Raw genomic sequence first — 16781 nt, 5'->3', positions numbered from 1 at the left:
ATCAGTTGTAATTCTCTATTCCTGTTTCTCATTATTACTACAGTGAGAGTGGTGTTGTAGATGCAAATCATCTGACTGTGTACTTTCTGCTGATGTACAACAATTAGCTTTATTACTAAAAAAAAGTAAATATAATATCAGCATGATACATGCAACATGACAGACCATCAGGCAAGAGCTTTCATCTTAAGAGACCAAACATAGTTTATAACATAAAGAGAGGAAAGAACTAGAAGCATAATTTTACTGTCATTCTAATTGTTACCCAGGGAATGATTTGTGCTATGTAAGTGACGGTAAGATCTCTTATTATATTTAGCAATGTAATTTAAAGAGGAAAAAAAAAGCAAAACAACTACAGGTGGTCATCAATCATAGCTGTATACATGTTAAAAGAAAGAAGAAAAAAAAAGAAAAAAGAAAAAAGATGCACAAAGAAAAATACAGTTTATATATAGTCTTTTAAAATGTCATCCAGTATAGAAGCCTTCAGCAGAGATTAGACTCTTTGGATTCAAATTTGCTTCCAGAAAAATCTAGAGAAACTTATTCCAAAAACGAGTAAAGACTCCCATGTTAAGGCATGATAGCTATCTTTAGATGTTAAAAATTGAAGTAAATTATTTTGTCTCAGGCCAAAAAATCCTGGCTATGCTACTCTAGGAAATCTTTAGAAGTTTAGAGAATTCAAGACGAGAAAATTTTTAAGTTCTACTGAAAAAGAATTTTGGAGCAAGCCAGAAAGATGTCAGTAAGCCTGAAAGAAAAACTATGAAGCAAAAACTCAAAAAGCAGTAGCTACACATAAATTGAGTTGACTATCTTCATACTCAGTGAAGGTATTTTTCTCCCAGACACTGAATGACAGGCTTCTACTTATCAGTGTAATTTTTAGGTCTTTAAGGTTGAGGGACACAATTGATCCTATCCTACTCAATCTGAAGTAGGAAAAGTCTTGCCAATTAATCTAATTTTCTTTATTTGTCCAGTTCATCAGAAGTCTCCATCTGCAGCTAAATCTAAGAAAGTTTAGTAACAGGAGAAGCTGTCACTATACAATAAACAGCAATTCAGTATCAAGTTAAAATGATGATAATGAAAACATTAATCTCATTTCCTATCAGCAGGATGGCAAAACTCATTGCTGAAGTGAAAAGCTGCTTTTCCTTGATGTTCTTCTCTGCTTCCATTTGTTCGGTCTGATTGCTGTTGTTACTGGCTTGCTGGCAGGGAGGAACAGGAAAGAGCTGTGCTGTAAAGTTGAGTGATGGGATCAGAGCATACTGCCGCTTGTTCACAGCAGAAAATTTTATATTCTTTTCTTCTGGAAAGAGGAAGGCATATTTCTGTCATGGCTTACTGAATTTAAAGTGTCTGTCATTCTTTCCTGTTCTCAGCACCTTCATGAGATTGCTTGGCTAGGTTTAGCTTAAGAGCAGGTTCTGTGCCACTATATATATATAAGTATATAACATTTTTCCTCAACTTGAAGGTCTTTTACCTCTGACTTTTTGACAAGAATATCTTGAATACACTTATAGGTATCTTCTCTCCAAATGAAACTCAGATTTGCTCTTACGTTCATCAACATTTAGTAGAGCTTGAAATCTTGGATTTATATTTTTGTTCTTGCATTGTATATAAAGCTGTTCAGACATGATAGATCTCTTGTGGCTTAGTCCTTTAAATCTTTAGCCTTCATTATTCATAAAAGAAGGCATGCCTCATGCTAATTATCTTTGTTATCTGCTTTTAGTAGAGGAATTTTTAAACCACTGCTATAGCAAATTCATTTTCTTATATATTCTTTATATTTTACAATGAAAATTGTTATTTAGAGAAGAAGTTGTTTTATTCACCCTCATTAACTTATGTGTTTCAGAGCTATAAAGAAATAAATGTTTATGAGATTCACTAATCATTTCACTGTGAAATTTGGGTTAAGTTAATCATTGTACTGCTCCAACTGCCTAATGTAAATTCAGTTTCCACTTGCAGTAGGTAGAATCTGACTGACATTAATTGTACTTTCTTATTTTGAAAATAGCAACTCAAAATGTTTATATTAAACTGTTTATTCTGAAGTGCAACCTATTAGCAATGTTTACTCAAGAAATAAGTGAGGACTATCAAAACTTTATTCTGAGAACAAGACCACTTTCAATATGTCTATGCCACCACAAAAATCACAGAATCACAGAATCACAGAATGACCTGGGTTGGAGGGGACCTCAAGGATCATGTAGTTCCAACCCCCCTGCCTAGCAGGGCCACCAAACATACACCTTTACTAGATCAGGTTGCCCAGAGCCTCGTCCAACCTGGTCTTGAACACCTCCAAGGACGGGGCATCCACAACATCCCTGGGCAGCCTGTTCCAGGACCTAACCACCCTCCTAGTAAAATACTTCCCCCTAACATCCAACCTAAATCTTCCCTCTTTTAACTTAAAACCATTTCCCCGTGTCCTGCTATTATCAGCCCTTATGAAGAGTTTACTCCCCTCCTGGGAGTAAGTTCCCTTCAGATATTGAAAGGCTGCAATGAGGTCGCCCCGCAACCTTCTCTTCTCCAGGCTGAACAAACCCAACTCCCTCAGCCTGTCCTCATAGGGGAGGTGCTCCAGCCCCCTGATCATCTTCGTGGCCCTCCTCTGGACCCTTTCCAAAATCTCCATGTCTTTTTTGTACTGAGGGCTCCACACCTGAACACAGTACTCCAGATGGGGCCTCACAAGAGCAGAGTAGAGAGGGACAATCACCTCCCTATCCCTGCTGACCACCCCTCTCCTGATGGAGCCCAGGATCCCATTTGCTTTCCGGGCTGCCAGAGCAAATTTTACCAAAAAGCCCACAAAATAATAGTGTTACACAAACTTTACAAGGAATGTAGGTCAAGTCTTCATTATATCTGCCCCAGAACCAGGCAGGTAAAATCTATCCTATCCTATATTGGCTTCCTTCTTAGTTTAAAAAATAGCATTAAATATTATGCAAATACACCATCTACGATGCACTATTTTACTAGAAAGATAAGCATTAGTTTGTTTTCTTTGTTTTGCTTTGCCGTTTTCTTATTTGTTCTATTAAACTACCATGATTGCTGTGATAGTACTGTATGGTACTTCCTGTAAATCTGAGTGTAAATGGCTAGTTGGAAGTCTTTTCTTTGGTCATTGCACTTTGGAAAGGCATGCAGAACTGCAGTTACTGACTAGTGACTGCTGAGATTTTTTTTTAACGCATTTCTGAATTGAGCTAATTAAAAAGCATTTGCAGCTTGATTATTCTATCCATTTTTTTTCCTTCTCAAATGTTATGGCAAGTTGGTGATGCTGAATGAAGCAGCTAGCAGGTAGAAAGTTTTAAAGCAGAAACATCCACCATTCTTCGTTGATCCAGAATCAGTGCTGATAGAATAAGAAGCATTTGGAATGTGTGCCATATCCTTTAAATACAAAGAGATAATCTATGTAACAGTCTAAAATAACTGAGATCTTCATTTCCCAGAAGGCCCTATCTTCCATACATAAAAAGACTATTAAAAAGTTTGTTGGCTATTTGACATATTGTACAGCTATTGTCTAGCTTTACTCTGTACTGACATGGTCTCACTTTGAGTACTCTTTGTGGTTTTGGGTACTTACAATACTACAAATTATCAATTTTATGTATCACTTTCATAGTAGTCTAATGTTATATCTGCAATAAATTAATAATATATGTACAATAATGCTAACAATATTGTCCTCTCATTCAACTTGTAATTCAGTGTCTATTTTTCCCCACCATCATTAATTTATTAAACTGAATTTATTACTGATTTATTAAGAGGAAAGAGAATATACAGTAGAGGTACGTGCTTCACAACAACTGCAGTTGTTAACTTCTCTGTAAAATTGGTTTGAACCAATTGCTGTTATGAATTTGCAGGCTAAAGATGGTCCCCGCACACCGCTGTGTAGATGTCTCACTGTTCATATTTCCATGTAACAGTACACATTTCCTTGTTTCTTGCCTTGATCCTTAAGTTATGAGTAGAAAACATTATTTATGAATATGCACTGTTACACTGTTCTGTCTCTTCACACGCAAGTGCATTTCATTCTGTAAACTATATTTTAATCAAAATCTGCTCTTGATTAAGATCTGCATCAGATCTTTGTTGTAAGGTCTGAACCTTGGAAATGCTACCTTCTAACAACAATAAAAAAATGGTGTTAACAATTCCTCAATTTTTGGGTGACCAGCCTGGTAGATGAGGGAAAGGCTGTTGATTTAGTCTACCTAAACTTCATCAAAGCCTTTGACACAGTCTTTCACAGTATTCTGGGGAAACTGGCTGCCCGTGGCCTGGACAAGTATATATACCCTTCTTTGGGTAAGGCTAGAGTGCTGTGCTCAACAAGTAGTGGTTAATGGATCTAAGTCCAGCTGGTGACTCATTACAAGTGGTGTCCCCCAGAGGTCAGTACTGGGGCCCATCTTGTTTAATATCTTTACTGATAACCTAGATGAGGGGATTGAGTGTACCCTCTGTAAGTTTGCAGATGACACCAAATGGGAGGTACTGTCAATCTGCCTGAGGTTAGGGAGGCCCTTCAGAGGGATCTAGATAAGCTGGATTGCTGGGCTGAGATGAATGAGATGAGGTCAAGAAGGCCAAGTGCTGGCTCCTGCACTTTGGCCACAACAACCCCATGCAGCGCTATAGGCTGGATGACTGTGAAGAGGAAAGGGACCTGGGAGTGTTGGTTGATGCTCAGCTGAACATAAGCCAGCAGTGTGCCCAGGTGCATTAGAAATAGTGTGGCCAGCAGGAGCAGGGAGGTAATTAATCAACAGACTGTTCTCAGCACTGGTGAGGTTGCATCTTGAGAACTCCGTTCAGTTTTGGTCCCCTCACTACAAAAAAGACATTGAGGCCCTGGAATGTGTCCAGAGAAGGGCAATGAAACTGGTGAGAGGTCTGGAGCACAAGTCTTACAAGTTATGGCTGAGGGAGCTGGGATTATTTAGCCTGGAGAAGAGGAGGCTCAGAGAAGACTTTATTGCACTCTTCAACTTCCTGAAGGGAGGTTGTGATGAGGAAGGATTTGGCCTCTTCTCCCAGGCAACAAACAGGACACGAGGAAATGGAAGCAGTTGTACCAGAGGAGCTTTAGGTTAGACATAAGGAAGAACTTTTTCTCTCAAAGAGTGTTCAGACACTGGAATGGCCTGCCAAGGGAGGTGGTGGAGTCGCCGTCCCTGGCAGTGTTCAAGAGGCATCTGGATGAGGAGCTACAAGATATGGTTTAGAGGCTTGTGGTAGAAATGGTAATTTGACGACGGTTGGACTAGACGATCTTACAGGTTGTTTCCAACCTTGCAATTCTATGATCCTATGATTCTATGACTGTAATGGCTATTGCATCATAATCCTTTTGCCATAGCAGTGGCATCATTACTAGTCTAAATCCACTTTTTGGATGAAGGCAAGAAATTGTTTATGCAGATGCTAGCTAGCCCTTGAACAGGGTGACATGTCTCTCATACTGTGAAAAGGCAACAAAAGCTTTTCTTCACTTCCAATGTTGTATTTAAAGTTAGAATGTACAAATCAGTGTTTTTTTCTATTGGAGTGCTATCAATAGAAATGTTTATGACAAAACATTTTTTTTTCTTTTATGCAAGCTGTGGTCTCAGAAATCCAGTGCAAAAGATTAACATAATTTGTGTTCATAGCAAAGGAAATGCCTGTTGTCAACCAGTGACTCAGATGCCATAGAGGTGGGGCAAAGACACCCAGGACTATACGGATATAGGACCTACTTCCACAAGATGCAGCTCTTTCTGACTTCAAGAACATGGTATCTAAGGGGAGTGGTCACAGCAGCCCCAAACAGAAGAAGTTACATTGCAGCACATCAGCCAGGTTCTCCATTTGCTCTTCCAACCAGTCACCCACAGCAGGAGCCATTGTGGTCCCTCTGCCATCTTCATTCAGTCACTCTGTTGCTGGCATGTCGTGGATCATATAGTACACATCTGCATGCAGGTTGTCTGACTCCCCCAAACAAGAAACTAATGACACTAATTAGAGCTCAGCACACTGCAAACAGCTGCACAGTGTGTTTCCCCATGCAGTTCTGCCAAAATTTCCCACTTTTGGCCTGTTATGCTTCTATCCTGTTGCTAGACCTCTGCTTCTTGTCAGTCATGTCAAGTAATTATGCCATAATTTTTGTTTGCTTAATGGTATAAATGCAAGCTAAACGAGGAATTTGGAGCCCACTGTTACTTACTTGTTATGCACTTTCATTTCTGAGGAAAAAGGTTACTGACTATATTATTCTCTAAGGAAAGTAGCTGAGTGGCCAAGACTTCCATACAGTTTTAAATCACTGTCTCTACTTATTCTACCTTGATTTACAGAGTTCTGAAGCACCTCTCCTTATTTTCTTGCTATTTTTTTTTTCTTCTTTAAAATTGGATGACTAAAGAACTTTCTATTCACCATATATAAACAATCATAAATTTACCTCAAAGTAAGACTACTTTATTATTTAATTATTCTGGGTTTAGGGGTGGGCCATTAAACAAAGCAATCAAGCAAACTGTGTTACTGTTTCATGGCTAATAACTTTTAAACTCTAGGGGCCTTTAATGACTTATACATAAAAATAAAACCAAACCCAATAACATTTGGTGTAAAATAGATTCCTCTGAGTCTCATGAACTTGTATTTTACATGTTCAACCTCTAAAATACAGCCTAAAATTTTTATAACAAAATAAAGCACATTTTCTTCTTTTTTTTTTTTTTTTTTTTTTCTGCTGTGCCTGCAAATTCTCTTCCTTTGCTGGGTAAATCAAAGCTACACAGAGACCAAATAAATAGAGTTTTTCCAAATGGGACTTTCAGCTCCAGGATCCTTTTCTGCAATATATGATTCCTACTCCCTCTATTTTGTAGTAGTTTATTAAGTCATTGGTGGGCAGAATTTTTTCATCCAGTGGTTTCCAAAGTTGCTCATATGCTTGTTTCGTCTTCTAACAGCACTGTTGACATGTTTGATAAGCATTTCAGAAACAAACATTGTAAATGAGTTCATTACAGTTCCATTTCAAATGTCATGCTTTAGGGTGTAATGGGCCTGTGTGGGCCTTGGAAATCAAGGGCAAAGTAATTAGTAAGGTGGAAAACAGTGGGAATGTGGAACTAAACATATTTCAGATAATTCAGGGATTTCAATGAAAGATCAGCACTACTAGACAAACAAATCATTCAAGCACAGTTCAGATTTTTAGTGTAAGGAATAATAATCACTCAATCCTGTAACCCAATGATTTGGTATGTCATTGCAGGTACTATGCCACAAGGTTTGTGCTGATTTTACAAGGTTTCAAAATTAAAGCTTCTTGGGCTGACTCTCTCTGAGTATCTCTTTGTCTGTTCGGAGGTTTGCTCTTAGTTTTAGTTCTAGCGTTTTTTTCTTCTGACCATCTGGCTATGATTAACTTATCTTCTGTTTATCTTTGTATGATACAAAAATTTTGAAGTTTTTACATGGGTAACTAATAAGACATTGTTAATCTCTGCAAAAGGAGATGTTTCATCCTATGGCATAATGACACAACATGGTACTGGACCCCATAGAAGCAGGAACAGAAAGATCAGTATACAGAAAGCCAGGTCTGGAATGGTGAGATGGAAGGCATGAAATGGTCCTGGAGACCCTCAAACTTGACTAAAATAATATAATTTTCAACTACACGTGTAAATTCTTAAGAAGTGCACTAAAACTTAAACTTCATAGTATAAGATATACTACAATTGTCTTCCCAGCACAGACACATAACAAGTTTGAATTAGAGAAAATGAAGAAGACACCATTGCTCTTTCTGCAATGCATCCTCAGAACACTCTGTTGCTATGGTAAACTGTAAAATTAGTGTAACTTACTACCAAAGTGTTTTCACTCCAGAAATGTTTCAGTGTAATACATCATTATTAAACAAATTATTACCCTTCAACTAGGTACTACTTAATGCTACTCTGTTATCACTTGTCAGTATAGCAATTCCTCAAACACTCAAGCTATGAAACTACTTTTAAACTGCCATTGTAGAGGACGGGACTGATTGATTACCAAACACAGCAGAAGGACCATCTGTGTACTCTCTCTTCCATGTCAGATAAATGGGGAATTTGAATAGGTGCATTGACAATGATTGTAAGAATGCAATGATGGTCATGGCTCAATTTCTTGGAAGCTCTTCCATATGTTTACATAGTCTTCATGTCCCAGAAATCAGGAAGGAAATAGGTTCTGACTGAAGATGTGAATTAATATTTTACTGAGGTAAAAAGGAGATTGTTACGAGCTGTCTGTTTGCTCAGGCAGACATGAGTACTTCAGTCTTGCTCTGTAGTTCTAAGATGAATTTGGAAATTAGATATTCACAGAACACTAGACAATGGTCAATGGGCACCTGGTGCAGAATGAAACTGCAGAGGACAGTTTTTAAAATTAGATATTGTGTAGAAATCTTTTTTCCATAACATCCTGTGGAAAGTTTTCTGAATATAATATTAAAGAGGATTTTTTGCTTAGTTTGCATCAATACAGTGTGAAATATACCTTCTATGTATGTAAATGAAAGCCAGAAATCTAAATGAAATGGAGAAGCAGTGTAAATTCTAGTTAAAAATTCTACATTGAAACAAAAACTGTAAGGAGAATGAAACATACATTCCTTTTTATTATATTATAGACTTTTAGCATCAAAGGAAAATAGCTTTCTGAACTTGTTGACTATTGCAGTGTTCAGCTAAAACAGTTTACATTCCAAAATGGAGAAGCACTTTTTTGAACTGTGATTCTAGTAAGGTATGCTTACTTACAGCTGGTAACTGATTATCTCCAGCAGCACAAGTTAAAGGCTCAGAAATTGATGAGCATGCACAGGAAAAAAGCTCATAGATCACAGCATGGAGTCAAGTTTCAGGATAAAACCTTCATTGTTATTATTACTTTTTCTTTTTCTTAAAGAAAAAGAAATTTTGAAACCTGAAGGGAGAGCAGGATCAGTTTCCTAAATATCACATCTGAGCTTTTTAAAAGCATACGTCATGAAAGCAATTGTATGGATAACAAATTAATACCTCTCAAGTTTGCTTCTAATTACAGCAGGATGTCATTTAAACTGTCGTGATCTTTGAAGCACAGAAGGTTCCACTAATGTCACGTGCAATAATGTGCATCAGTACCTTAATTCAAGTTCTAGTGTATCAAATGATATTTACAAGGAACAAAGCAGTTTTGTTGGTTTTGTTTGTTTTCTTCTTTAAACATTTGCTACAGGTTTATAAATTAAATTAGCACACTGAGACTTGAAAAATGTCAATGGTACCTCCAGGGAAAGGTATATAATAAAGTTCTGTTTGGCTAGATTGCATGTAAATCTCAGATTCATTGAAGTCAATAGCAAAATCCCTGCCAAGTATAAAAGGACTGCATTTTGCTTAGAGGGAACTTCTAAGTAAGGATAGATACTAACAGCATGTGTTAACTAAATTTCTTCATTGTTGTGCTCTCTTTGTATGGAAAAAGAGACTTAGAAGGTAGAATGAAATATTCCAGGAGCTAGGTTAGAGTATTAACTTCATTATTCACATTATTTTCAGTCATGAAGTAAGAGAACAGAGGACCAATTCCACTTTTATTAAACCCGTAAGTGTGTCAATGGGCAGACATCTAGTTGCTTTATCAGTTGTTTGCTTTGTTTTCTCTTTCCCTCTCTCTCTCTTTATTTAATTATTGCCGCAGTAGTTCTGTTAAAATTATCTTCATCTACTGATCAGCCAGAAGGCTAAGAACCTCTTTGGACAAATCCTAAATCCTACAGACAAACCAGGACAGAGACAAGGAAAGGTTTTTGTTGTCATTCTATTGCCAGAATCTACATTTGACTTCTGAAGAAAGGATGGGCTCTCATTTACAGGAATATGTGACAAGGCATATGTACAGGAAAAAAAGTTATGTGGTAACAAGAGTTCTTGTTTAGTTTTCACTTTGCCATATATCTAAAAACATAAAAAGATGTAGTTTGCGGGATGTGTATAAAATGTAAGGAACACATCTTTAAAAATGTGTACTGAAAAAATAGGCAAAAATCACCTCTCCTAATGTCAGGAGAAATGCAATTTAGACTTCTGAAAGCTAGCTAACATCAATAGTTGTCTATCAGTGTCACTGGTACAGATAAATATGTTTTAACGTACACAAATTTAACTGTTCTCAGGCAGCAATTAGTCTAAAAGCTAAGAAGTTCATTTAAATGTTTTATTTTTTTTTTTCTCTCTTCCCCCTCCATCTTCTAATAGCTTGTCAATTCTTGGTCTTATTTGGAAATTAAATTAAATTATAGTAAGATTTAATTTTTAATAGGAAAAAATTTTCCAATGCTGATTTGAGATGAATGTATCTTGTGACAAGTGCTATCAAGTACAAATGCAAACATGAAATGAAACTTCTGACTGTGTGTGTTGTCCACAAATTTGCTCCTTCCAAGGCTTTTCCTAAAATTTAAGGTTACTCTCTTTTCTTTCATCCAGTCTTTTCACTCTGCTTTGTGTGGGCCAGTAGGGTTACAATCATGCACTCATTATGTAAACAAATTCTAGAAAAGAAGAAAGAACTGAATATCTAGAAAGATATTCAGACACCTGTGAATAGCATTCCTAAACTCATTTAGAAAACACTGTAAACTTGCTGATTTTTCCTGCTAAAAGAATGAAAACTTGCAAAGTTTATTCACTTTATCCAGTTGTTTAATTCGAAAATGAACACAAACACTAAAAGAATAATACTTTGTTGGCCAGGCATAATAGAATATCTTGGCTTATTTTTCTTATGCTCTTGAAAATTGTTCTATCATTCCATTATTTCTAGCATCACTAGGTTAGAAATTTTCAGTGCATAGAAGAAATAGGTTTTTGTTTTTTTTGTTCTTTAACTATTTCATGTTTTCTCCAAATGGTAATGTAATGCATATACATAGTGACAAATGCAGTGAAGTGCAGTGCTAAAATGGTACAGATCAGCAACACTAATTTTCAGTTATTGAGAAAACTCTCTGAATACATTCCAGAAAAGATAAATCAAATGGAAGAGTTCATATAACAGAGACTACTGGATAGATGTTTAAAAACATTGAAGAAAAATCACTTCTGGTAAGTCTGTTTCACATTTCTGCCTGACACAAAAGATGGTCAAATTTTGGAACGCAAAGATTCATTTTAGAACTATGTCTGTAACATTCTGCAGGAAAACTCTTACAGGAAAGATACTGTGCCAGTCTTACACAAACCTCCTGTTGCTTGTACTATTTTCTTCCAGTACCTCGCTGTAGCTAAGATATGACAAACCAAATACTCTGGAATTACTGTGGAAAAGATCACTGCTATTAATAACATTAATAATATTAATAAAATTAGAGCTTTGTTATTTTTGAAGGCTTTTGAATGCAAGAAACTAACAAACATTTTGAATATATATTTTATGTTGCTTCACATTACTCTGATTCTAGTTGATAATAAAGACATGAGAAATCTTGTGGCTGTGTTTTCATACACCAGGTACCTGGATAAACTTTGTAGTCATTTGCAGAGCACCCGTGGTGCCTTCAAACTTTTTTGAGATTTTCATAACACCTGGAAAATGTTGTCAGGCTGAGCTATGGAAGTGATTTTGTAGAAAACAACCATTAAAATAAGCAAATAAATAAATAAAATGCAAAACAGAGGTAGTAAAAAAAATTATATGTGTAATTACACAGAGCATCTACAAATCTAAAACAAAAATGGAAGTAATACGCATTGTTTTTCCGAGTAAAGGTATCATTTACTAAGTACTGATTTCTGACACTTTCCTTTGCAGTACTGGTTAGAGGCTAATAGCGGAGAAAGGGCAGACATAAAAAACTTTACTATGATAATGTCTGCATTTGTCTTTCATCATTAAGTGACAGACCATGCCTAAATATGGATGCATATGAGAATGCCTTTGATTGTCATTCACTTTTATTTTTTGCAGAATCTTTAAAGCCAGCTGTATTCTCAGCTTCCCTTTCCATAATATACTAGGGTAGGTAAGCTGTAAGTCAGGCACTGATAACCATCTTCTGCTGGCGAGGTATCTACTCAGCCATGAATGTTGACACAGAGGTATGCATTCCTTGTAACAGCTAAAGAAGGAAATAGGATATCAAGCAGTTGAAGTAGCTTTTACAACTCTATAAGTTAATCACTTGGAGAGGAATTAACCATATAATTAGACAATGTAGAATCAGTTGTAGTGAGAGTTAATTTCTATGACTAATACTCTGTTGATGTCTTGCACTTTGTTGTATACTATATGTTCTTTGTGTGAATTTTATGAATTGGAGTCTGAACACAAGTGTAAGTCTCTATTGTACCATGATTAGTTTCAACATCACCTTTTTCCAGAATAATTTATTTTTTTTTTATTATAATGTAAAACACATTAGAAAGCAAAAGGAAAAATAATAAAAGATGTATTTGAGCAAACTTTTAATAAAATATTGCTTTCAAAAAACTTGATTTTTTTTTTTGAATATATTTTCGTGTATTGATATGAAATCAATGTATGTGTTGATATCATGTATGGATATGTATTGATCCATTGTGAACACTAAACGTAAATCTTAGCAGTTTTCAGCAAAGAGGAACAATACAACTGGGATATATTCTGGTAAAGAATTTTATTCATTAGTCCATCCTAAAAGAAGTTACACATTTTACCACAGACAATCCTATTAATCAAAGCTGACTTGCCACTCAATTCAGACAAATAAAGTTTTATGAGAATTTCATGCTCCAGCTATTCCTTCTCTGTTGTTTCTTGGTATTCGTCATCAGGACATAAAACGAAGCCTGGTCCACATTTTAATTCTTGATTTTGAAAACTACAAGATTATTTAGTTCATAAACTCCACAATATTAATTCTACTGCTACAAAAGTCTACACTTAACGTGTGTTTTCATATATCCAAAAGTCATGGCCTGGTCTCATGAACAGATGTATTGGAACAATGATGTGAATATATAGAAAGAGGCAGGGAGGCAGCCAGCAGCAAAGGCATCTTAGTAAAGCATTAACACCACTGAAAACACAGGAACTGGAATTGCAAAAATCATTTTGAGAATCCACAAATCAAATCAATGCCTGTAAGACATAAACAAGTAAACAGCTAAAGCCAAATCATAAAACAAGTAGGAACAAGAAGATTTACTATATATCACATAGTGAAAGAAAATAAGACAATACTCTACATTACTGGTCTTAGAAATTATGAAAGCTATTTTGAGAGACACTCTATTCTTGCCACTTCCCCCCTACGGGTTCCACAATTGAAGGGTACCAAACACACAGTGTGAGGGAAGTTGTGTTTTAGCTCACCTATACATATATCTACATATGTATCAAAATCTATCAATTCCCAGTATGTATAAAAATGTATTTCACAGCTGGATTTCTTAAGCTTCCAGATGATAATTAAGGAACCAATAAAATGTGATTTTTTTATAAAGAAATCAATTTAGCATTTTAGTGTGCCATGCTATTTCAGGACAGTCATTTAAATTAAATATTATCTGCTTTCTCTTTTTTTTGTTCATTGTTCATTTATTTTATTTTTAGTTTTATATAGAAAATTACTATTACATTTGAGTTTTAGATTTGCATCCATTTATTTTTATACAAAGAATAAATCAGAAGTAATCAAGACGGCTTAGAATCAAAGCTACTTTTTGTGACATTACAGACTCAGAGCCCCAACACACAATTCTAAATTCTGAATATATCTGTTGTTGCTTGCCCAGCATGTCTTTCAGAAACAATTTTTTTTTATTTAAAAGTAACAATATTTTCCTGGTTCTATCCACTCATTGTCTGGGAAATGATTAGCTGGAGAGCAGTTCAGTAGAAAGAGATCTGATGATTCTGGTCAACAGCAGGCTCAATAAGAGCCAGCATTGTGCCCTAGCAGCCAAAAGGCAAAATGGCATTTTGGAATGTATTAAACACAGCATAAACAGATGGTCACAGGAGATGACTCTCCCATTATATTTAGTACAGATGAAAGACCCACTTGGAATATTGTGTGCAATTCTGGGCTACACAATGTGAAAACGATGCTATAATACTTGAAAACATCCGTAGGAGGGCACTAGTACTGGTAAAAGGAGTGGAAAGCATGTTCTATGAGGAGAGGTTGAAAACACTTGAGTTGTACTGTATGATGAAGAGGAAGATAGGAGTGACTCCCTTCCTCTCTGCAGCTCCCTTGGGAGGCTCAGTATTCAAGAGATGTTTGAACAATGCCCTCAATTATTTGGACAATTTTGTAACTTTTGTTCATCCCAGAAGAAACCAGGCAGTTGAATTGAATTATTGTGTTGTATTGGTATCAGTATTCTATTCTGTTCTATTCTATTCTATCCTATTCTATTCTATTCTATTCTATTCTATTCTATCCTATTCTATCCCATCCCATCCCATTCCACTAAATTCCATTCCATTCCATTCTGTCCTACTCTATACTTTGTACTGATATAGAAAAATCTATCACAGATAATCACCTAAGGCTGTAGTGAGATTTACTCTGTTAGAGTTAGACAAATTCATAATGAAATATTCTTGAGAGTAAAGGCTCAGTTGATTCAAGTGCTAACATGTAACCTGAAGTTTCACTGTTTAAATATCAAATGAAGAAAATACTTCATCACAAAAGTGATTTTGTATGGATCTAACACTCAGAAGATTTGCACATCTTAAACTAAGTCAAGTGAAAACTTTTCAGATTTTCTGTTGCTATGATGGTGATGGTACTTTAGAATTATAGAATTGTCATTACAGTGTCATTTACTTCAGCAGGCAGATGCAAGAAAATAAGTGTGATTTATGATTTTCCCTCTTCATAGCTGCAAAAATATATAAGCTGTACTTCTGTACAAAGTAGAAAAGTACTAGATAAGATTTTTAAGAAAGGTAACTTGAGCCTCTGTTTTACATTCATTCCCTAAGACTGCTTTCATCTATAACGGCATAATAGCAAGTGAAAGATTTTCTGGTTCATTCAAATGCTGCTCCATCACCATTCAGTAATAAAGCATGTCAGATTCATTTTCCCATGGCTTTAAACATCAAGAGCTTAATGATATTCAGAACATAGTTTCCTATTTATGTTTTCTTGTAGATATATTGCAGAGACTGACTAGCAGTGATTCCTTTTGTGCCAGAAAGCAGCCAAAAATTTTTTTGGTTCTCTGCAAAGTTAAGGCAATACACATACCATTTAATAACCTTCATAATCTGGATTAGTAAAATTCTTTTTTTTTTTTTTTTTACAAATTTGCATTGCTTTTGCTGGCTTGTGTGTGAAAGGTCAAAATGTCCCACTGAATATCAGCTTATTTCTAGAAAGTAAAGTTTCCAGTTCTATCACTTACAACTGTAGATGTGGGCAATTTTCTGCTGTCAGTTTGGCTACCAACTGTAAACACAGTAAGTTATATAAAGTGCAGTATATACTGTAGATATTCACCTGTCCTTTATCTTCCCTTCTCCCTGTTGTCAATAATGGTATTTAGAGTAGTCAGAAAAAAAGGAAGACAGTCAGACATGATTCTACATGATTCTAGGCAGATTCTGCTATAGAGATGATCCTAAAGCACCTGCACAAAGCAATGTGATTCTCAACAACAGACTCTTCTGTAACACCTGTGACAGAACTACACTTCAGATGAATGAAAAATTGGTGAACTTTCTTTAAAAAAAAACAAAACAACAAAACAAACAAAACAAACAAACAAAAAACTTGCTAAAAACCATAAAGAATGCACAATTAATGCATATAATTAAGATTCACTTCATTACCAGTGCAAACTACTATAATAACATTCTCCTCTTCATAGCTGATAACATGGATCACAGCTACTGTTAACAATTTCTTCCTTGTTGCATATACTTATTACCTTAGGTTTCATGCTAATAGTGTTATCCACATTTTCTTTGGATGCAGTCATTAAAGCTGTCTCACAGAAGCATATAAGTTGTAAATATCTCTTAGAAAGAAAGCTTTCCCCATGCATGCTTTTAAAGAAAAGGCAAAAAGGGATTAGCATTTTTTAATATTACAGAAATATTTTAAAAATGCCCACAAAAGAAGTTTTTATTTCACATATGCTAATCTAAATGGGTTTAATTTGCAAATGATGGCACTTTGACAAAGTGTTAGTCATGAAAGACAGAACACAATGACAATGAACCTTGGATACTCAAAGTGATGAATAAGAACTTTCCATATGTACAGCAGGGCATCTTGGGCCTCTGTGACTTGTTCATTTGGCACCTGGAGATTAGGTCAAATAAAGTCAGTCCCTGATCTAAAGCACAGACAATGAAATTTTTCTTACAAATACTTCCTGAAGAAATCAAAGCATTACTCAGACATGGAAAAAATAAAGGACAGAAAACAGATAAAGTGCATAAAGAAGAAATAAATAAATAAAGCCCACTGACAAGTTTAACAATAAACAGTTCTCAATGACTTTAATACATCACAAATGAAAATAATAAATACCATTGCTAGTACAACAGATGAGATTTTGACAGCTAAAAAACTTTCATTACAAATAATGATGAATATTAAGAAAACCGTAAGTAAATAATATGCACATACGTAAATAGCCTTACATTCTAACAGTAAAAAT

Source organism: Phasianus colchicus, chromosome Z, assembly GCF_987193195.1.
Source record: "Phasianus colchicus chromosome Z, bPhaCol1.hap1.1, whole genome shotgun sequence".
Lineage (NCBI taxonomy): Eukaryota > Metazoa > Chordata > Aves > Galliformes > Phasianidae > Phasianus > Phasianus colchicus.
The sequence above is the reverse complement of the archived record's forward strand: the minus strand, read 5'-3'. Positions refer to the sequence as shown.